Source organism: Rhinolophus sinicus, chromosome 14 (genome assembly GCF_057876585.1).
Source record: "Rhinolophus sinicus isolate RSI-liver-muscle chromosome 14, RSI-T2T, whole genome shotgun sequence".
Lineage (NCBI taxonomy): Eukaryota > Metazoa > Chordata > Mammalia > Chiroptera > Rhinolophidae > Rhinolophus > Rhinolophus sinicus.
In genome coordinates, this window is record NC_142514.1 from 119,916,859 (window position 1) to 119,940,725 (window position 23,867).

Sequence of the window (23,867 nt, forward strand, 5' to 3'; positions counted from 1 at the left end):
TTAATCCTGAGACTTCTCCTAAGATTTTGTTATATTTTTTTCACCTAGGTCATTAAAAGGAGGGATAATCACCTCTGCTCTAGGTGTTTACTGAAGCGCAATCTACCCTTTAAATGTTTTGATATCAAGGGGCAATTCAGAATCCTCAAATCTACTTCTTATTGCACTTTTTCTCTTGTGCTCTCTGCCTCCCATCCTGGTCTTCAGCCACCTTGTTGCAAAGAGAAGATCCCTTCCTGCTGGTTGACACTTTTGCTAAATCACATAACTCTGCTGATAATGGTACAATTCTAAGTTTGAGATTATTAGATATGGTTATTATATTAAAATGAAAATTTGGACAATACTATTATTTTTTTCGATCAAGCTTGGAATTTGAAGTAATGGATCCATTATGATCTCAAGAAAATTAGCTTTAAAATGCAAAGAAAATAATGGTTGGGATGATATAGACCAAAATGATTGATAGGGCATGAAAATATAAAAATTGTTAAAAATATGAATTATATCTTTTACACATGCTGAACTACAGACCTCAATATATACTTCTGACCCTTTTGCAAATTAGATGTTCTCGTGTCCAAAAAAGATGTTCACTTTTCAAAAAGTGATTTCTGGTAATAATTACATGGTATCATTTGAACAGGAACTCAGTAAAAAATCAGATTACTCAGGTTTTGGTAGTGTTTTGTTCGTAGCTCTGTTATACTGAGAATGATATATGTACTGAACATTTGTTTAAGGAGAAACACATTAACACGTATTGTCCCATTTGTTTTTCTGCTGCCATTTCTATATTTGTAACATGAGCTCTGCAATCAACTCTCTAAAATTCTGACTATAGTCACAGGACAGGTGGATCATAATTTTAAGTTCAAGAACAATAATATCAATTCTAATATTTGACTTTTTACTGTTCTTGGATTTATATTTAGTATAAAAGGAACCAGTGTGATGGATTGTTCCTTTCATTTTAAACATACATACTTTTTAAAAAGTTAAACAATTAGGGGACATTAGTAGTACATATTTCCTTCATTTTATAAAAACTCATTCAGACACTCTGGTAACTTATCTACAGATATAGTTTACATACTTTACTTTTACTTGTTGAACAACACAGCAAGTCTTCCTGACCAAAGAAGCATTACAAATAACTTTTATGTAATTGTGATTGAAATACAAACAAACGAGAAACAGAAACTCATAGACACAGACAATAGTTTAGTGGTTACCAGAGGGTAAAGGGGGTGGGGGGTGGGGGGTGGGAGATGAGGGTAAGGGGGATCAAATATATGGTGATGGAAAGAGAACTAACTCTGGGTGGTGAACACACAATGAGATTTATAGATGATGTAATACAGAATTGTACACCTGAAATCTATGTAAATTTACTAACAATTGTCACCCCAATAAATTAAAAAAAAAAAGAAAAAAATATTTTTGATGTTTTTCAACACCTTCCATCCATAACATTAAGAAAACATAACTTATTTTTTAAAACATATTACTTTATGTAGTATTTGTTCTAAATATTCCATTTTATTAAACTTTCCTCCTTATATTTTGTGGATTTAGCTATCATCTGTAATTTTGTGTGTGTGTGTGTGTCTAATTATCCTTGGATGTTCTATTTTAATTTTATTACATCTTAAGTAGACATAGTATTTGGAGGTTATTTTTTTCTTAAGTTTTTAAGTCTGTGGCTATTAGATAAGCCTTGATATTGATTGGAATAATTCTGATACAGAAAATCTCATAAAATTCCTGAACCTCATCTAACTTTTGCAGTGTTTTAAATCACAGATATTTTTTGTAGGTTTAATAATATCTATATATTCTCCTTGCTCATAGGAAAGCATAGATACAACTAAAAGACATTGAGTAAAAACCAAGCAAACAAAAAAATTGGAATTTTGTAGGAATGATAAATATCAAGAAATGATTCTTAAAAATCCATGAGTCCTTAATGTCTCATGACAACACCAAAACACAGAGTACAATGAAGGGAAACTGCAATCACATTACAGTGGTACGGGGGGAGGAATAAAGCATATTGAATATTTAAGACATCTGGCATTCAACTAAAGAAACTTTCAGATGAGGGAAAAAATGAACACCTAAGTGTAGTAATGAATCATGTCCTTTAACCTTAACAGCATTTCCTTAATTCTGAGGATGTGATACTTTTTAAATTGAAGTATAATTGGCATACAATGTTCTATTAGTTTCAGGTGAACATCATGATGATTTGCTATTTATATACATCACAAAATGATTACCACAATAAGTTTAGTCACTACACAAATTTATGAGTGTATCTTTGACTATATGCTGTACATTACAACCGTATGACTTATTTTATAACTGGGAGTTTGTACCTCTTTATCCCCTTCACCTATTTCATCTGCCCTCAACCCACCACCCAGTAACCACCAGAATATTTCATGTATCTGTGAGACTGTCTCTGTGTTGTTTGTTCATTTGTTTTGTTTTTTAGATTCCAGATGTAACTGAAATCATACAATATATTTTTTTTATAGCTCCTTATTTCACTTACTGTAATACCCTCTGTGGCCAACAAGGTGTTGCCAATGACAAGATTTCACTATTTATTTATGATTAATATTACATAGATATATAATATAGATCTATATTATATACATATATAATGTGTATTATGTATATATATGTGTCTCTCTCTCTCTCTCTCTCTCTCTATATATATATATATATATAGACACATATATATAATGTGTGTATATATATATATATATGTATATATATATATATACCACATCTTCTTTATCCATTCATCTATGATGGACACAGGTTTCTTCCATATCCTTGCTATTGTAAATAGTGCTGCAATGAATATACTGATGCATATAGCTTTGCAAATTAGTAAGAACATAATTTTTTTAAGCCAATATATTTCAGGTTTTGCAGATGCATAAACATTATAAATCTGCAATTAAAATAAACAATTTTTTTTTTCCAGGATATCCAGAGAGCACTTCTTGCTCCTAAAGATGAACATTACACATAATTTATCTCAGGATAAAGATATATAAAAACTTAATCTGTTCTCTAGCCTCCTGAATTAATTCTCACTTAAAAGAGGAAATGACTAGGGCATTATAAGATTAATACTCTTTGCGTTCATAAATACACCTTTTTTCATTCTTTTTTTAAAAGTTTATTTTAAGTGTGTTTTTCCAGGACCCATCGCTCCAATTTAAGTAGTGGTTTCAATCTAGTTGTGTAGGGCGCAACTCACAGTGGCCCATGTGGAGATCGAACTGGCAACCTTGTTAAGAGCACCACGCTCTAACCAAATGAGCTAATTGGCTACCCCAATAAATACACTTTTGATATATTTTCATAATATGTAAGTATATATCTAGAGAATCTAAAGCACTACACTACTGCTAAATATTTATGCATAACACATATGACCAATATTTTCAATATGTGTAAAATACATTCCTAATATAAAACCAATATTTTCTTTTTTAAACCAATTTTTAAATTTAGTTTTTATAAGTCATAGATATATATGTAGGACACTTTTCATACATCAAGTTTGTGAACTCGTCCTAGAAAAAGTGCTACCATTGCTGAATATCACTGCAGTCACCTTCTAAGTACTCCCCTTGGGAAGCAGATGCCAGCATCTGTCCACCCTTCAAAGCAATTTTGGAATTCATTTTCTGGAATGGCCATCAGAGCTGTCCTCCTATTACCCTTGATGTCCTGAATGCCATCAAAATATCTTCCTTTCAATAATATTTCCTTTATCTTCATGTAAAGAAAGAAGCCATTGGGGACCACATCCGGTGACTAGTGAGGATGTTCCAATATAGTTATTTGTTACGGGTTAAAAACTCCCTCAAAAACAGTGCTGTGTGAGGTGGTGCATTGTCATGATGCAAGAGCCATGAATTGTTGGCAAAAGTTGAGGTCGTCTAACATTTTCTTGGAGCCGTTTCAGCACTTCCAAATAGTAAAGTTGGTTAACTGTCTAGTTGGTACATACTCATAAACTTAATTGTCAGATCTCGTATAATAGAAAACAATCCATCTTGCCTTCCTGGCCCCCTCTTCAGAGCAATTGCTGTTATTAATTTAGGTATGCTATGAATTGTATGGGTTTCTTTTCCTTGTTTTCTATTTTTTTTAATTAAATATATTAGGGTGACATCTGTTAATCAGATTATATAAGGTTCAAGTGTACAATTACATACTAAATCATCTGTATATTGCATTTCGTGCTCACCACCCAAAGTTTAGTTTCTTTCCCACCATATATTTGATACCCTTTAGCCTCTTCTACCTCCTCCCACCACACTTCCCCTCTTGTAACTACCATATTGTTGTCTGTGTCAGTGAGATTTTTGTTTTTGTTTTCTTTGTTCATTTGTTGCTTTCTGTTTTATATCCTTTGTATGAGTGAAATCATATAGTTCTTGTGTTCTGTATGACTTATTTCACTTAGCATGGTACTCTTAAGATACATCCATGTTGTCACAAATGGCAGTATTTCATCTTTTCTTATAACAAAGTAATATTTCATTGTATATATGTACCACATATCCCTTATCCAATCATCCACTGAAAGACACTTGTGTTCTTCCCATGTCTTGGCTACCATGAATAATGCTGCAGTAAACATAAGAGTACATATATCTCTATGAATAAATATGTATACTCTTTGGGTAGATAACCAGAAAAGGGACTGTTGGATCAGATGGTAGTTCTAGATTTAATTGTTGAGGGATCTCTATATTGTTTTCCATAGTGGCTGTACAATTTAAATTCCCACTTGCAGTGTGTGAGGGTTCTTTTCTCCACATCCTCTCCAACACTTGTTATTTCTTGTCTTGATAATAATAATTCTGACAAACGTGAAGTGATACCACATTGTGTTTTTTTTAACTTTTTTAATCAAGATGTATTCTTAAATTTTAATTAAAATATAACTAACATACCATATTATATTAGTGTCAGGTGTACACCATAGTTATTAAACATTTATATACCTAAAAATGTGATCACCATAAGTCCAACAACCATCTAACTACCATACTACCCTTTCATAATATTATTGACTATATTGCCTATGCTGTACATTACATCCAGTGAACATAATAGTAGTCAAACATTTCTATAATAAGAAGTGATCCCTTTAACTAGTCTAGTACCCACCTGATACTATACATAGTTATTGTCATATTATTAATTATATTCTCAATGCTTTACTTTACATCCCATTGATTATTTTGTAACTTCCAATTTGTGTTTTGTAATTTTTTCACCTTTTCAACCCTGTCTCCAATCCCCCTCCCATCTATGACCCTGGTAGATTTAGTACCCATCTGACTCCATACATAGTTATTACAATATTATTGACTGTACTCCTTATGCTATACCCTACATCCCCATGACTACTATGTAACAACCAATTTGTAGTTCTTAATCCCTTCACTTTCTTCACTCATCCCCAAGCCCCCTCCCATCTGGTAACCATCAAAATGGTCTCTGTATCTATTTGTTTCTGTTTCATTTGTTTATTTTGTTCTTTAGATTCCACTTTAAATGAAATCATAAGACATATGTCTTTCCCTGTCTGACTTACTATAAACTCACCACAATACCCTCTAGGTCTATCCATCTTGTTGCAGATGTCAAAATATCATTCATTCCAATGACTAATATCCCATTACACACACACACACACACACACACACACACACACACACACACACACGCATACCACCTCTTCTTTATCCATTCATCCATTCAGGAACCTCCAGATTGCCTTCATATCTTGGTGATAAATAATGAGGCAATGAATGCATGGGCCAACACGTCCCCTCAAAGTAGCTTTTTGGGTTTCTTTGAATAAATACCCAGAAGTGGGATTACTAGGTCCTTCTTTGACTCTTGTTATATACTTTGTTTTAAAGTATATTTTGTTGGTATAAGTATTGCTACCCCAGCTTTTTTTTGCTTGTTTTTTGTTTCCATTCTCATGAAATAACTTTTTCAGTCCCTTTACTTGCAGTGTCTGTGTGTCTTTTGGTATGAAGTGAATCTCTTGTAGGCAGCATTTGTACGGTTCTTGTATTTTTATGCATTCAGCCACACTGTGTCTTTTGATGGGAGCATTTCATCCACTTACTTACATGTAAAGTAATTATTGCTAGATATGTAGTTATTGCCATTTTATTGTTCATATTTTTGAAGCTTATTTATTTATTTATTTTGTCTAAAGAAGTTCCTCTAACATACTTTGTGGCACTGGTTTGTTGGTGATAAACTCCTTTAGCTTCTCCTTGTCTGGTAAACTCTTTATTTGTTCTGTGAATCTAAATGATAGCTTTGCTGGGTAGAGTAGTCTTGGTTGTAAGTCCTTTCTTTTCATCACTTTGAATACTTCCTGCCAATTCCATCTGGCCTATAAAATTTCTGTTGAGAAATCAACTGACAGTCTTATGAGAGCTCCCTTGTAGGTAAATAATTGCTTTTCTCTTCCTGCTTTTAAGATTCTCTTTGTCTTTAAACTTTGGCATTTTAAGTATCTTGTGTCTTGGTGTGGGCCTCTTTGGGTTCATCTCGTTCGGGACTCTCTGCAGTTTTTTAGCTTGAATATACATTTCCTTCACAAGGTTAGGGAAGTTTTCCATCACTATTTTTTCAAATATATTTTCAATTCCTTTCTCTCTCTCTTCTCCTTCTGGTGCCAATGTTGGCATGCTTGATATTGTCCCTGAGGCCCCTTAAACTGTCCTTATCTTTTTGGATTCTGTTTTTCTTCTTGCTGTTCTATTTGGGTGTTTTCTGATACTTTATCTTCTAAATAACTGATTTGATTATCTGTGTCATCTAATCTACTGTTGATTCCCTATAACGTATTCTTCATTTCAGTTATTTTATTCTCTATTTTTGATTTGTTCTTTTTTATGTTTTCCATCTTCATTTTTATGTTTCCTATCTCTTTGTTGAAGTTCTCTCTGAGATCACTGAGCATCCTTATAGCCAGTGTTTTGAACTCTGCATCTGGTAGTTTGCTTGTCTCCATTTTGTTTAGTGCTTTTTCTGGAACTTTGTTCTGTTCTTTTATTTAGGACATGTTTCTTTGTCTCTGCATTTTGGCTGCCTCCCTGTGTGTGTTTCTATGGATTAGGTAGGGTTGCCATGTCTCTGTTTCTTAGTAGTATGGCCTTCTACAGTAGGTGTCCTATGGGGCACAGAGGGGCAGTCACTCTGGTTACTAGATCTGGGTGCTCCAGGTGTGTCCCTGTGTAAGTTGTGTGTGTCCTCCTTTTATAGTAGAATCTTGGTTGCTCTTTGCACTTCAGTGGGAGGGTTTGACTTTTGGGCTCATTGGTTGTGAGGACTTACTGTGACTGCAAGCACAGTGAAGGAGCTTTTGTGGAGGGGCTGATCCTATGGAGCAGTGTGCTGGTGACCAACCACACTGAGCTTGGAGTTGCTTTGAGAAGCCAAGCCAAGAACCAAGGCTGGATGACACTTATGCTTGGCTTAGGGATGCTTCGCCAGAAGTACAGGATATGCCAAAGCCAGATGCTGCTTGTTCAGGCTTTGTGAACTTTTGAGACACTTTAGGAAAGGCTGTAGCATGAGCCAAGGCTGACGATTTATATGAAAAAGCCACTGGAAATAGTCTGGGTTTGCCTGAAAGTTGGTGGGGGTGTGTGTTCTCAGAATTACCAAGACAGCATTAGCCAATTTGATGGGGTCTCAGATATGGCTGCTGCCAGCATCAGCACTCTGGAAAGGAGGAAGGCTCAACAAAGAAACGGTGGATTCTGTCAGCACTTCTGTCTGGGAGAAAGGTGCCTGTTCAGCCTTCACCCTGAAACAGAATACTCAGGTCCTCTCCATATGTCCCTAGAGCCTTTTGAGCTGCTGCCCTAGTGCTGGAGCTCACAGCGAGTAGTTTGTCAGCGAGTAAGTCTGTGCATGGTCCCTTCAAGAGGAACTCCTGGACTCTAGCTTACCTCTGTCTCACTCAGCCATAATCTCCACTGGTTTTCACAGCCACAAATTATGGGGACTTTTCTCCCCAGATCTGGAACTATGGGGTGGGGAGGCTAGTGTGGCACTGGGACCCCTCACTCTTCCCTGGGGGACCTCCACAACCAAGATAGTCCTCCCAATTTTAATGGTCACACGCAGGTGTGGGACCAGCCTGTTCCATCCCTCCTACCAGTCTCGAGGTAGCTTCTTCCTTGTCGTTTTGATTTGTTTTTCCCTTACAGCTAGTGAAGATGAGCATATATATATGTATATCTTTTGCATGTCTTCTTCTGAAAAGTGTCTGTTCAGGTCCTCTGTCCATATTTTTCATTGTGTTTTTTTTATTGTTGTTATTGAGAAAAAAACAATAATTTCAATATGAATCTGAAATAGCCTTGTTGATGACCATAATCCTTCTGGATAGTATGAGCCTAAATTCTAAGGAAATAAAATTTTATTTCATGTTATTTCATTCATTTAACATATTTATATAATGTGCATTCTTTTAAGAATTAATAGACATATTTCCCTTCAGCTGTACATGCTGTACATTGATTTTGTTTTCTATTTTGTAAAAAACAACAAGCAAGAAAGTAGAGTTTGAAAAACAAAACATGAAGCTATATCTGTAAGGAAGTCTTCACATTATGGTATCAGATTACGTATAGCTTGACAAAATAAGGCAATGTCCACACTTCAAACAGGAATCAATTAGTACATATATTATTAGGCCATGAAAAGCTCAAGTAATCAGTTGTCTGACATAGCCTCTTTTGTCATTATGCTTTGAACGAGAGATCACTTTTCTTAACTATAACTCTAAATATACTTTAGTGTTAACTCTCCTTTGCATGTGATAACTTAGCTTGGATGAGGAAAGATAACCCTAGGTTCTTCCCTTTACAGGTCTAATTTTCAATGCTGTATGTATGAGTGGAGAAGCTTGCAGATGACCTACTGAGTCAGTGGGTAGGTCGATAAATAAATGAATAAACAAGCAAAGCAAGCAAGCAAGCCAGCCTGGAATTGTAAATATCCTACCAATCGTGAGCAGATTATGATGGCATGAGAGCAAGCTAGCAAGGCATTTGAAAACACAGATAAAACCTCAAACTGGTAAGAACACATTTCCATGTTTTGTAGACTTAGGAAAACAACAACAACAACAACAACAAGAGCAAACGTCCCCTCCACCTACAGTATTGTATGTCAGTATGTTCTATTTGTCCTCACTTGTTAAGGGGATTTTATGGTGTTTTACTTTCAATATTTGTATTATAAAAATGCTATATATATTTTGTTTTCCAAGTAGAAATTATATTAAGATATCAAATCTGCTTTTTCAAATTATATTGCTCCAAATTGGATGCCTTATCATTTCCACTTGACATATCAGTGTGCAAACTTCTGCTTGTTATTATTTTTTCTTTTTGCTAAACTGTCTTATAATGCACATATATAAAACCAATCATGTGCAAATATAACCATATCTTCTTTATCTCAACATTCAAAAAATTAGAAAAAGAAGATACTGTATTATTAATGTCAAACTATCAATGAGACCTGGGATCTTTGATTAGTAAATAGCACGACTTACCTATTTCATAAATGTTTGATGAAATTATCTCATCAAAAAGCATATGTCAAAATTTTATATTAAAAGAGCAGTTGGTTAATGACAATGAGGATGAGAATGAGTGTGCAGTGAAATGCAAAGTTGGGTTTTTAATTATTCCTTACAGACAGATGCCAGAAAATCACTTTGCAATCAATACATCTAACGCCATCTAACCCCTTGGTAAGTAGATCCCATTGGAATTACATGGTAAAAATTCCCTAAAGGGTTAAATCCACCTGGAGTTCCTGGAAATAACTCCTTCTGAGGCATGGATGTTGAGATTAGCATTCTTTAGGAAGACTGCCAGATAACTTTACAGCCCAAGAGAGTGAATTTAGGAGAGAGTTGCCCAAAGGAGAATGGGAAACAAAAAGTATCTGGGAAGAGAGTTTAAAATTAGTACTGTCTTTTGTAATAATAACACTACTGAAGAGAATAGGGCACTACCCCAAAAATAAAAGAGTAAAATTACTATTGTTGAATGCCTCTCTCGAGTATTGGCTTCAAAGTAATTACCTAGCTCACTGGTGGATAAATTAGCCAGGAATTTTTTTTTTCTAATGTGTCTTCTTCTAATTTGGCTTACACTTAATAGCCAGTAGGATATTTATTTGGGAGTGTTTCCTCTTATAGTAACTGCAAAAGGAATTAAGTGTGCATTTGACACACACTGAAAGACATCCTTAATTCTATGAGAATCATAGAAATGAAGGAAAGGAAGGAAGGAAAGAAGGAAGGAAGGAAGGAAGGAAGGAAGGAAGGAAGGAAGGAAGGAAGGAAGGAAGGAAGGAAAAAGGAAGGAAGGAAGGAAGGAAGGAAGGAAGGAAGGAAGGAAGGAAAATAGGAAACAAGGAAATAGGAAGAGTGGGAGGAAGAGAGGAAGGGGTATTCTAGACTTGCTTTTACAGAAGTTGGATGAGGTGATATTTAGGTACCTGGCATAAACTCGTGAATTAGGATTGAATGGTAATAAAGTAGTTTTTACTAAGAGAGAAGCTCTGAGCCATAGAACTAGGAAATTTTTGCTTTAGAGATGATCACTCCTTAAATCTCCTGTAAGCAGTAAATAAGGCACATGACTGTGATCAATTAATTATAGACACCACTGAACTCGGACCAGCTTTAAACCTATGTAATTTAACTAACCATTATCACCCCAGTAAATTTTCATTTAAAAAAAAGCACAAGACAATGAGGGAAGAATCACTTAGTATAGGGAACCTCACTTATGCACAGAGATCTTTCTTGTTATATTCATTAAATTTCTAAATCTCATTAAAGTTAGTGGCAAGAATTATCATTTTTAATGAAACAGGAAATACTTTATTGTATGATTCTTTTTGTAGCAATGAACTGATTTTTTGAAAAGTTTTAGGTTATATTATTAAACAAAGAAATGCAATTGTCAGTGGGAATTAAATTTTTAAGACAAAAATATATTCCATATATTCCTTCTTTAACATTGGAAAAACTGTGATTAACAGACAGACAGTACACTTTGAAAAATGGATCCATTCTCAAGGGATTCATTAAGGAAAGATCATGGCAAACATACTGTATATCTCTACAACATTTCTTCATTTTGTAGTTATGTCTTTTAATAGGGTTAAATCAATTAAAGTAAAACTAATAGGCAGGGACTTGGAAATCCATGCTTGAACTGCTAGCTTAGATATGACATGTTTAAATGTCCTGTGTGCTTTTGAAACCATTATTAGTATAGAATATCTATGCCTAAATATATTGTAATATCTGTTTCTTAACCTCTGTGGACATAATTAGCACAAATAACCCATCATCAATAGCAGATTTTAGAAATAAAACTGTGGTGTCTTCATATGAATATATTGCTATTAGCTCATTTTTAACTGCTGAAAGACACAGAATGTTTAATTAAAAACCAACCTTATCCAGGCAGAGCTGCCTTTCTGTCAGACAGGAAGCTGGTGGGAAGATTTTGCAGCTGTTTAAATAAGATATACTTTAGTAACTGTGCTTTTATTTTTCATTTTTTCTTTCCACACAAACTCCTTCAAGAAATATGTATGCCTCCTTTTTTATTGTTATTATTGTATAACAACAACAAAAAATCCCTTTCTCTTATAAAATTCACTGTCACATTATTGGTATTTTTTTGCTACCATAATAGAACTTGTATTTATTTTAAAAGATACCACATTATGGATTTTTCTTTGAGAAAATGCAACAGTGAGCTGTAGTTAAACAATGAATTATGCCTCTTTCTTTAAAATGGATGTAGTTTAAATATAGTAATTTGAAATATAAATTTAGGCAGAATTTTAATTAGCTTATAAGACCTGGGATGTACTTGTCAGTAATTCTGAGTGTTTTGAGTCTGTACTTTCGGAGACAATATTAATTTTAGTATGATAAGCAACCTTGTCTTTCATGCAATTTAAAGTCAAATAAATAATATCATTATTGAACCTAGTCACTTTATATTTACTCGCTGTTAACTGGATTTTGTGAGCTGTTCCAGAAATTCAAAAGATCCAGAATCATATCTGAAAAAGTTGCAAGTTAAAAAAGAATTTGTATATGGAGTTACTAGGAGATAGGTGGTTTCTTTGACAACATATCTCTATATACAGGGAATGTTCTAAAATATGAAGCATTGCCTTTCTTTGAATTTATATGATGCACTACAATGACGGAATGTTAGTAAAGAATGATAATATTAGAAGTTCTATTAATTACATGATATAGTAATAGCTACTAATATTTATTGAACATCAATTACATACTTGGCATTGTGCTAAGTCTTTACATTGACTTTCATCTTAAGCACTCACAACAGTCTATACTTTGTACATTTTACAATCATGTGAGTGAGACTACATTTTTTTAAATTAATATGCCTAAATGTCACTCAGCTTGGAAGTGACACAATAAAGATTTGTATTCACACCTATTCAAGTCTAGGGTTCAAATATTTAACCTCTTTGCTATATTGCTAAATGACCCTTATTCTGGTAATTTGATAAAATATGACTACTAATAATAGCTAACATTTATTAAACATTTGTCAGACACTTTTCTAAATGATTCCCATTAATTTAAGTTTCTGTACTCCCTTAACTATAATCAATAGAACTTAAGATATTTGTTTTGTCAAATTTACAAATCAAATATACAAATACATGGAAATTTACAATCCTGGTAATATGCCTAACAGAAATATTTATATTTACATTTGTATTTGTATTAATTTATTTATATACAGAGAGGGTGCCAAAAATATATATACACACTTTAGGAAAGGCAAATACTATGAAAATTATAATGCTCAATATATACTGATAACAAAAGATGAATACATGTCACGTTTGACTTCTGCAAATACAAGAGGTGCTCAAAGTGGTTACCATCAATATCCAGACACTTCTGATTACGGTGAACTACTGCTTAAGCAACTTGACAAAAGTGTCCACTTGTATACATTATTTTGGCACCCCCAGTATTTACATATATCATGTGTATATATACACACACTACACACTCAAATGTACATATGTGCTGGAATGTTTATAACACCTCTATTTGCAATGTCCCCAAACTGGAAACTATCGCAAAATCTATCAGTGTTTGAATGGATGAATAAATTGTGGATGTAATGCTATACAGCTGCATTATGTGGAATCTCAAAAATAAAATATTGAATAAAAAAAGCCATACTTGGGAAAGTCTGACAAATCTTAGTTTTGTAAACTATAAAAATAAGCAATACTACTGTATACTGTTAGAAGGTCATGATTACCCTTTGATGTGGGGTAAGTGATTAGAAGGAACTACAAAGGAAGAATTCTGGGTACTTGCACAGCTTTTCTTTTTTTTTTTTTTTTTTTTGAGTGGTGGATTATGAATACATTCAGTGTGTAAGCATTCTTTAAACTGTACACATTTTATGTATATGCATGTGTGTTTGCGTGTGTGTATAAAATACATTAATAAAATGTTAAACTTGAATCATACTATGACCTCCTAATATTAGTTTTACATTAACTGGACTTCCTCTTCCTGGATTTACTTTTCCTATCATTCTTATCTCCTCATAGGCCACTTATACTATGCCCTTGTTTCTTTATTCAAGCCGGACATAAACTTAAGCCTGCCCTCTTTATCTTGCAAATATTATGCCTTCCATTCATGAAATAACTATAGACTGGGGGAAAAACACATAAAAACAAAACTCTGTATACACGAAAGGTTTAAAATATTCCAAATATCTTTAAATCTGAACATCGATGTATTAAATATACTAAACAGAGCTTGAAAAACATGTTTTTACCTTTTAGTCACTTTCATCAGTTTGCATTTCAAAATTAAAGTTTATTTCCATTCACTTTCCAACCTTTCATTCTTTCATCTTAATAAACAAGAGCAATACTATAAATGCATATGTTTAAAGGTCCTCTGAGGTTTAAGTTTTCTGTATTACAAATTTCTAAAAGTTAATGAAAGTTTTATTTTTATGGTATATTGCAGATGAAAGAATATGCACATTCACCATCTTTATGACATGCTGACATTACCATTTAGTTTACTGACTGCTGTAACTTATGCATTTTTACCTCGATATCTGACTTCCCTCCAGTATTTTTCACAATTATTATTTGAACATGTTTATTGCATGCCTACTCTGTAACAGGCCTTCTTCTAGTCAGTGGTGATACACAGTAAATACGAAAGACTAAAGACCCTGCCCTTATAGACCTTGCACAATAGTGAGTAAGAGAGGAGAGCAATATACAATCAAATGTAAACTAAATACATAGCATTTCAGATATTAATCAAATATAGCAGGGGATTTTAAGGAATGGGGTAAAGAAGAATTGCTATTTTAAATAGGGAGTTCAAGAAAAACCCCTTTAATGAAGGAGACCTTTTGACAGAGATGGAAGTGAGGATTGAGAAAAACAGAGGTCTGTGAGAAGAACAATCTAGATAGAGGGAAGAGAAAGGGCCAAGTCTCTGGTTGGTAGTGAGGCTGGGGGAGAGTTTTAGTTTCTAAATTCATACACTAAAGTAGCCAGATGCCCAGGTCTTTGATGATCTTATAGGCCATTATAAGGAACTTGACTTTTATTCCAAAGGACATAGGAAGCCAATAGAGGGTTTTTAGATGTATGGTGAGATGATTTGAGTTACGTTTTAGCTCTGGACTTAGTGTTGAAAGTAGATTGTGTGTGTGTGTGTGTGTGTGTGTGTGTTGGGAGTGGTGATGGTGATGGTGAGAGAAATACTGTAGGGATGAAACATGGTTAAATTACCATAATCCAATAAAGAACAGGCAGTGGTGACTAGAGTCTGTTTTCACAATGGAAGAGAGAACACTTACTGAATGCATTTTAGAAGCACACCTTGACAAAGTTATTATTGTACACCGAGTATTAACACAATTTTTTTAAATAGTTGCTGAATGAATTTAATTGCTTATCTACCACATACTCCTTTTTCTCTTTAGTTGCTCCCAATTGTACTCTCAGGTCACTGTGTATTGTAGAAATTTCCTTGCCATTACTGTGACTTAATTACCCCTTGTGTATACCCTCAGCATCATGTGCATATTTTCATCACAGTTCTTGCCAATATTTTATATGCACAGAAAGCATGACTATAGGATGTATAACAGTGCTGCCCAACAGAAATTCAATGTGATCTGCATCGGTAATTTAAAAATTTCTGGAACTAACAAAACTATCTAAAGGAAATGGGTGAAATTCATTTTACGATATGTTTTCTTTATCTTGATTCATCCAAAATACTAAACTTTCAACATGCAATGTATATACAAAAAAATCAATGACATATTGTATGACTTTTTTTTTTTCATACGTCTTTTTTTTTGTACTAAGTCTTCCAAATCTGGTATGTATTTCACACTTACAACACACCTCAATTCAAATGTAAAATTTTCATGAGAAAAACTTAATTTTTATTTGTATTTAATAAAATTTGTGATTGAAAAGTAGGTTTACATAATTGAGTTGCTCTAAGCATACTTAAAGGTTTTCAAGTAACTGAATTGAAAATCAGATTTTAAATTCAAATTTAAAATAAGTAAAATTAAGTAAAATTTAAGTCTGTTTCTCAGTCCCTCCAGCCATATTTCAAGTGATCAAAACCTACATATGGCTAGTGATCACAAGAATGATTAGTATAGGTCTAGAAAATCCATCTGTTTGTCTTAATATATAAGGACAGTATAGCATAATGAAACACACTAATTACATATATATATATATATATATATATATATATATATATATATATATACACACACATCTATCTATCTATCTATCTATCTATCTATCTATCTATCTATCTATCTATCTATCTATCTGAAGTCTGCAATTAAAGAATTCCAGTTAGCTTAGTATGTGTCATTTTTTGTTTGTTTGTTTTTTGTTTGTTTGTTTTTTAATCCCAGCTGCATTCAGTTGTACAAATAAAGGCCTGTAATAGGCAGAATGGCAGTTTTCATTAGCATTAGTGTTTGGTAAGGAGAATAAATTAGAAAAAAAAAGGATAAAATAACTTGAGTGCAAAAGTAAGGCAGCAATGATATTGATGGACTATAGAATTAAAGCTTGTTAAAGTTGTAATATCCTTGCCAAAAATGCATATTTTGAATGTAATGAGGAAATATGAGACCTATCAGACATGGAAGATATTTGACAAAATAAGTGGCCTTTATTGTTCAAAATTGAAAGATCAGAGACGATAAATGTAGGCTGAGAAAATATGCCAGATAAAGATACTGTAAAGAGCCATCCAACTGCAGTGTGGGAATCTATATTGAATTTTAGATTGGGGAAATATAGTTGTAATGGACATTATTGAGGAAAATCATAAAATTTTATTGCATAAGGTGAATTAGATAAAAGTATTGTGTCAGTTGTAAATCTTTGATTTTGATTATTGTCCTGCCATTATGAAAGAGAACCTCTTTGTTGTTAAAAACACATAGTGAACTATATGGAATGATAGGACAGGATGTTGTCTGCAAGTTATGCTCAGATAATCTAGAAAGAAAATGGAAACACAAAAGTAGAAACAGGAAGAGAGCAAAACAAATGATAAAACAAATGGGGCTACTTATTAATTGTCATTAATTAAAGAACATATGGGACTGTTTTGTAATATTCTTGTAACTTTTATACATTGGAAATTATTTTAAAGTCACAAAAATATCCAGAATAAGCAGTTATTCATTCATTTGTCTATTGAAGATACTTTCTTGGATGCCAACTTTGCCTAGTTCTGCTCTGAATAGAGATACTCTGGTGCATTGCACAGACACATTCCATTTTCTTCCAGATTTCATGGTTTACATTTCAACCAGTCTTTTGTACTATTTACGAATTTTAATTTTTAATGTAAGAGTCATGATAATCCAACAGGAAAATATGAAGACGTTATAATCGCAAATTGGTTCTTTATAATCATTTTTATGAGACAAATGAAATCAATGCTTAGCTCTAAAAATCCATCTATTTTACAATATGTATATTTAAGCTTTGGATATAATACAGATAGGATTTTGTTTTCTCTTCTTCAGTGTTTGTATAGTATCTCCATTTGTATCACACACATACCTAATCAGATAGCAACAAATTAGACAAATCACCTTACACATTCCACTATGTATTACATGTACATACATACAATAAAATATTCAGAAACGAAAAGGAATGAAATTTGGATGCATGCTACATGAATGATCTTGAAAACTTTATGTTAAGTGGCATAAGCTAGACACAAAAGGCAGATGCTGTATGATTCTAATTATATTAATTACCTAGAATATGCAAATTCATAGAGACAGAGATTAAAGTGTTACCAGGAGTTTGGAAGGAAGAGAAATGGGGCATTATTGTACAGAAAAGGTCCATAATTTCTGTTTGGGATGAAGAAAATTTGTAGAAATAAATAGTGGTGATGTTTACACAACATTGTAAATGTACTAATATAATTGAAGTATAAACTTTAAAATGGTTAAAATGGTAAATTTTATGTTATATCGATCTTGCCACAGTAAAATATACTTTCTGTGCATCTGTATTTTGGACAAGTTCAATGTGGTTTTAACTTCAATATCCTCGCTTATAAAATAGAAAAGGAAATACATTTTAGTAGGGCTGTATAAGGATTCAATAGATTATGTGCCTGAGTTATCTAGCCTGTCACAGGGTGGCTATTTTGTTTCATGACACTCCTTGTATTATGTGAGAAGAGCAGGGGTCATAGAAATGCATATCAGAGCTAACAGTTGCTGAATGTAGGTTTTTCAAAATGTCTCCTGTGAAACACTAATCCCAAGAAAAATGGTTAAACAGCAAAGACCAGTAGGGGAAACTTGGTAGGGAATTGCTGTATATTACATCCATTTATTGAGCATTGATGGTGAAAATTGTGTTAAAGTTTGTGAAAATTCTGCAATAAAGAAACATCTTTAACTTTTTTCAGAGTGGCACGTATTTGAGCATCTGGCCATAGAGTCTCATTTTGTAGACATACTTTGCAATGCTTCATCAAGGTATAATTTCACTAAGGATTTCCCCCTCCTATTTGTGACTGAATTTTTAATTATTTTGGAAAGTTCTACAGACAGTAATCACATGCCTTTCTTCCGGAAATTATTTACTGAAGACTATTTCAATAAATTATTTCAAATATTTTATCAACATTTGCCCACCAAATGGAGCAAATTGCTACAGAGTTTCATCTTCCATCCTTTTAGAAAAAATCCTGGGCTAATTTTGTAACACAGACCCCACAACAATAAATTTTCGCTTTACTATTGTCAGATCACTTGACCAGCTCTTATTGTTTATAATCATTCTAACAAAATTCCTTGGACATAGGGAACTTAAATTAGAACTTTCTTACTTAAAAAATACAATGAATGAATAGAAGGAGCACAGGGCATATTTAGGGGAGTAAAACTATTCCGCATGATACTGTAATTGTAGATACCGACATTATGTACTTGTCAAAACCCACAGATGTTAACAGAAACAGTAAATCTTAATGTAAACTATGAATTTTCGTTAGTAATAAACTATCAATACTGATTCATCAATTGTAGCAAATATATCAAATTGATGCAAGATGCTAACAATAGGAAAAAACGTATGTGGAGTGGGGTGAGGGAGTATATGAGAGCTCTGTAATTTTTGAGTAATTTTTAAGTAAACCTAAAATTTCTGTAAAGAACAAAAAATGCATGTTAGAAAAGAAAATGTGTATATGTGTATGTGTATATGTATAAATATATATTGTATATTTCTGCTGAATGTTTAACATATTTTTATCTTGTCACTGAAGGGAGTGCTCCAGGAATTTGAATATATACCATGAATGCCTCTATCCTAGACAAGTTTTGATTACTTGAGCAATCATGTATCTGTAGTGAAGCATAACTGAATACTATTTTTACTAAATTTTCTAGGCATTCTCAAATTTTGTCTATTGGTATTGTGATAAATTAAGAGTGAGAATATTGGATACCATGGGTTTCTTGATTACCGATAAGGAATGATTTTGTCATTTATAGTTAACAAATAAAATTCCATAGATCAAAAACAAGCAAAATAATGAAATGAGTATCCCTAAACACATACACACACGTTACTGAGTTCCTCACAAAAAGCTTTTTTTATTACTATTTTTTTTATTTACAGTTGACATTCAATATTATGTTATATTAGTTTAAGTTGTACAGCATAGTGCTTAGGCATGTATATAATTTATGCAGTGAGCCCCCAATTAGTCTAGCACCCACCTGGCACTATACATAACTGTTGCAACATTATTTACTATACACTTCTTCTGTACTTTACTTCCCCATAACTATTTTGTAACTACCAATTTGTATTTCTTAATACCTTCATCTGTTTTCACCCAGCTTTCCAAAACCCCGTACCTCTGACAACCATCAGTTTGTTCTCTGTATGTATGAGTCTGTTTCTTTCTTGTTTGTTCATTTATTTTGTTCTTTAGAATCCACAGATAAGTGAGATCATATGGTATTTGTCTTTCTCAGTCTGACATATTTCACCTAGTGAAAAGCTCTGAAACAGCAACATATACAAAATGGCAAGTTTTAATTAAGGACAATGAGTATTTCTAAAATTCTTTCTTACAAGAAAGAAATTAAAATAATTTATTTTAAGAAGTGATATAAATTGCCATTCTTTCAATGTCAGAGTAGAGCTTTGAATTGAGGCATTTAGTATATTAACCACATTTTATGATTACACATTTACAGGTCTGCCCGGGCTATTATTAACAGATGGGGCATACTGTTCCATGTAACTCTAATAATCCAAGTCTAAGCTGAATGTTTGTGAAGTTTATCAGACTAACCTAAAGGTGATAATAGAGGTTCCTTTCGAAGCAGTCCCTTTAACAAGTATTTAACTGCAAACCATTAATTTGGAAGGTGAAAGATAGAAGATAGAGATTGAGGAAGTTAGACAAATGGGAAGGAAGAGAAAAATAAATGATTTAATTATTAAGCTAATTGTTAGTGTGGGCCAAAGGTGTGCTTGAGTAGAACATATACTTCATATCTATCCTGCCTGCGAATTGAGAGGGTTGGGATTTGTACACCAACTTCCATCAGGTGGGTGAATCCTGCTCTCAGGTAGCATTGATTCCACAACACTCTGACCCTGGGACACAAGAAGGAAAAGTACGTTTCAGTGGCTAGGGAAAGACTTCAGGCAAATACATATATGTCCTAGTGGAAAATTTGGGGCTGTGTGCACTAAAGTGAAAAAAAAAACAGATTTATGGGACAAGATCATCGTCAGCTATAGTTATTAACACCTTATCAATTATAATGTTACTAAATTATTGTTGTTCTTACTAGTACTATTATAGTTTAAATTTTATATCACAGAAAGTAGGCTGGAGAGAGGAGTATGCATGTCTTTAGTTAGGGGAAAAAATCAATAGCGATATCATGCAACAACACAAATAAAAAATGTATTTTAAAAGTTTTCTGAAATTTTGAAGAAATTTAATAATTTTACTTGGAAGTCTTTCTTAATTTTGCCTTAAAGAAGTAATTGAAGGTTTTTTTTTTTTGTCCTAATTCCACCATGCAACTAAGAAATTAATTGAAAAAATAGAGTAAGAATTTTGATTGCCATAAAAACCTAATTTACCAGCATCTTCATTTAGGCCTTAAATGAACTTATTATTCATGTAAACCATTTTGATTTGATAAAGTTATTCATTTAACTAGCAAAATTCTGGATCACATATAGTTCCATATTCTGCTTCCTATGAAATCTGAAAGAGTTATGGTGGAGGGAAGGGGGCACAAAAGATACCCTGTGGAGTTTCTTTTAATTCCACGGAAGCATTGAAAGTAATTTAGACCTAAATACCCAAAGCCAGGTAAAGGGGTTCAAACCTTTTTTAAAATATTATATTTACTTTTAGTTGTATGACCTGGGTTAAATTACACTCCTGTGTCTCAGTTTCTTCACATGAAAAAGGAGTATATAGGAATATGCTAAATTTAAAAGCTTATAGTGGAATTAAATGAGTAGATACGTAAGAATACTTAAGATAATATCTGGAACATATTTGTAAGCTATTATCAAGGTATGTTTATATGTGTCTAATCATTTCCATTAATAAATATGTACCAGTTTCCTCTAAAACTGTGTTTATACAAATGGGTTCATGTAACTTAGAAAGAGTAGGATGTTGGATGCCAGTCTTTGAATAATTTATTTTAATTTGATATTTTATTGTTTTGTCAGAGGAGAAATGAGAGATAATTTACCAAACTGTGTTGAGAAATATATTTTTTGTCTCAAAAGGCTTTTAACCTTTCTCCTAACTATATGATTTATTTCACTTTTAATGTTTATTTTCATGAGTAGTTATGATAACCACATTAACTGCCATATAATGATTCATTAATAACCTGTGCCACTATTCTGAGATTTAAGAAAAAGTAGAAGACCCCATCAAGATTATAATATATCTGAAGATCATTTTCCACATATATTTACTTGCATAGTTTGTTTCTTGAGTGCTATCATAACTCTCAGATAATTATTTCCTTTGTTATAAGATTGCTTATTTGTAGAATGAAAATTCTGCTCAAAAATACAATGTTTGATAAGAAGAGTTAGTTATGAACATTTAAACTCATTTGGATACATTTTCCTAAATAATTTTTTATCAGTATATACTATTTTTCTAGAGTGCTTAAGTGAATATACTAACATCTTTGATTAAAGATGAAATAGGACCATTTGTGACAACATGGATGGATCTTGAGATTATAATGCTAAGCAAAATAAGTCAGACAGAAAAAGCAGAGAACCGTATGATTTCACTGATATGTGGTATACGAACCCAAAACAACAAAAGAACAAGATAAACAAATGAGAAACAAAAACTCATAGACACAGAGAATAGTTTAGTGGTTACCAGAGGGTAAGGGGGTAGGGGGATGGTAGTTAAGGGTAAAGGGGATCAAATATATGGTGATGGAAGAACTAACTCTGGGTGGTGAACACAAAATGTGATTCATAGATGATGTAATACAGAATTGTACAACTGAAATCTATGCAACTTTACTAACAATTGTCACCCCGATAAACTATAATTAAAAAAAGAATTAAAAATTGAAAGGAAATTGAAAGTATGACTCAATTCTTAAATTCATAATTATAGAAAATAATTTGACACATTCAAAAATTAGTTACAAAAATAGAATTAGTTAGACTTTATGAATTGAAACTCTCAAAAATATTTGATTACTTTAGAGAATGCAGAATTGCTACATAAGAGTCAATTGTTAAATATATTTTAATTGTAGAATACATAATACCTTGAAAATTCCATGTTAGAAAGGACTTGTGTTTTAAAAGAAACTTCAAGACTGTATTAAAATTACAAGTAAACAGTGCTGAAAAAAAAAATTTTTAATTAAAGTTTATTGGGGTGACAATTCTATTCCATTGGTCTATGTGTCTGTTTCTCTGCCAATACCATGCTGTTTTTATTATTGTTGCCCTATAATGCAAGCTAAAGTCAGGGATTGTGATACCTCCAGCATTGTTCTTTTTTCTTAAGATTTCTTTGGCTATATGGGGTCTTTTGTGGTTCCAAACAAATCTGATGATTTTTTGTTCCATTTCTTTAAAAAATTGCCATTGAGATTTTGAAGGGGATCACATTAAATCTGTATATTGCTTTGGGTAATATGGCCATTTTAACTATGTTGATTCTTCCAATCCATGAGCATGGACTGTCTTTCCATTTCTTTGTGTCTTCTTCAATTTCTTTTAAAAATGTTATAGTTTTCAGCATATAGGTCTTTCACATCCTTGGTTAAGTTTATTCCTAGGTATTTTATTCTTTTTGCTGCAATTGCAAAAGGAATTGTTTTTTGTATTTCTTTTTCTGAGATTTCATTTTTAGTATCTAGGAATGCAATGAGCTTTTGTATGTTGATTTTGTAGCCGACAACTTTACTGTATTCGCTGATTGTTCCTAATAGATTTTTTGTGGAGTCTTTAGGGTTTTCTGTATATAGCATCATGTCATCTGCAAAGAGTGACAATTTAACTTCTTCATTCCCAATTTGGATGCCTTTTATTTCTTTCTCTTACCTGACTGCTCTGGTGAGGACTTCCAACACTGTGTTGAAAATCAGAGGGGATAGGGGACAGCTCTGTCGAGTCGAAAAAAAATTTAAACAGTACCTATTTTTACAAAAATATTTATAGAAAGAACCAAGCAATCTCAACTTTGACATAAGTGGAAATATAAACAGACAACTTGGTGGATTAGAATGTGACCAATTACTCATATATCATAATCCACAGAACTAGAAAATCAATCTTTTTTCCCCTCCCACGCCATTTCCCACTATGAGCCAATTTTCTTTGGTAACAAAATATATATATATATATATATATATATATATATATATATATATATATATGTACAAGGTGTGATCAAAAACTATAGTGAATATTTAAATTTAAGAAAATGTATTACAGTAAAAGACACATTGCCATTAACCTGTGTCAAAATACTACCCTGTTCTTTGAACACACTTATCCCATCGTTCTTGCTACTTTCTGAAGCAGCTCTGGAAGTTCTCTTTTGTGAGTGTCTTTAGTTGCCCTGTTGTGGCTGC

General features: G+C 32.8%; 1 long non-coding RNA gene across 4 annotated transcripts in view; it reads left to right on the forward strand.

Annotated features, from left to right (window-relative positions):
* LOC141572197 (uncharacterized) overlaps nt 1-23,867 on the forward strand; it is an 831,933-nt gene that overhangs the window by 54,237 nt on the left and 753,829 nt on the right. For all 4 annotated transcript variants that reach the window (XR_012497419.2, XR_012497417.2, XR_016018720.1 and 1 more), the window contains exon 2: nt 8,953-9,162. This is a non-coding gene — a long non-coding RNA (uncharacterized LOC141572197). The remainder of the gene's footprint in view (nt 1-8,952; nt 9,163-23,867) is intronic.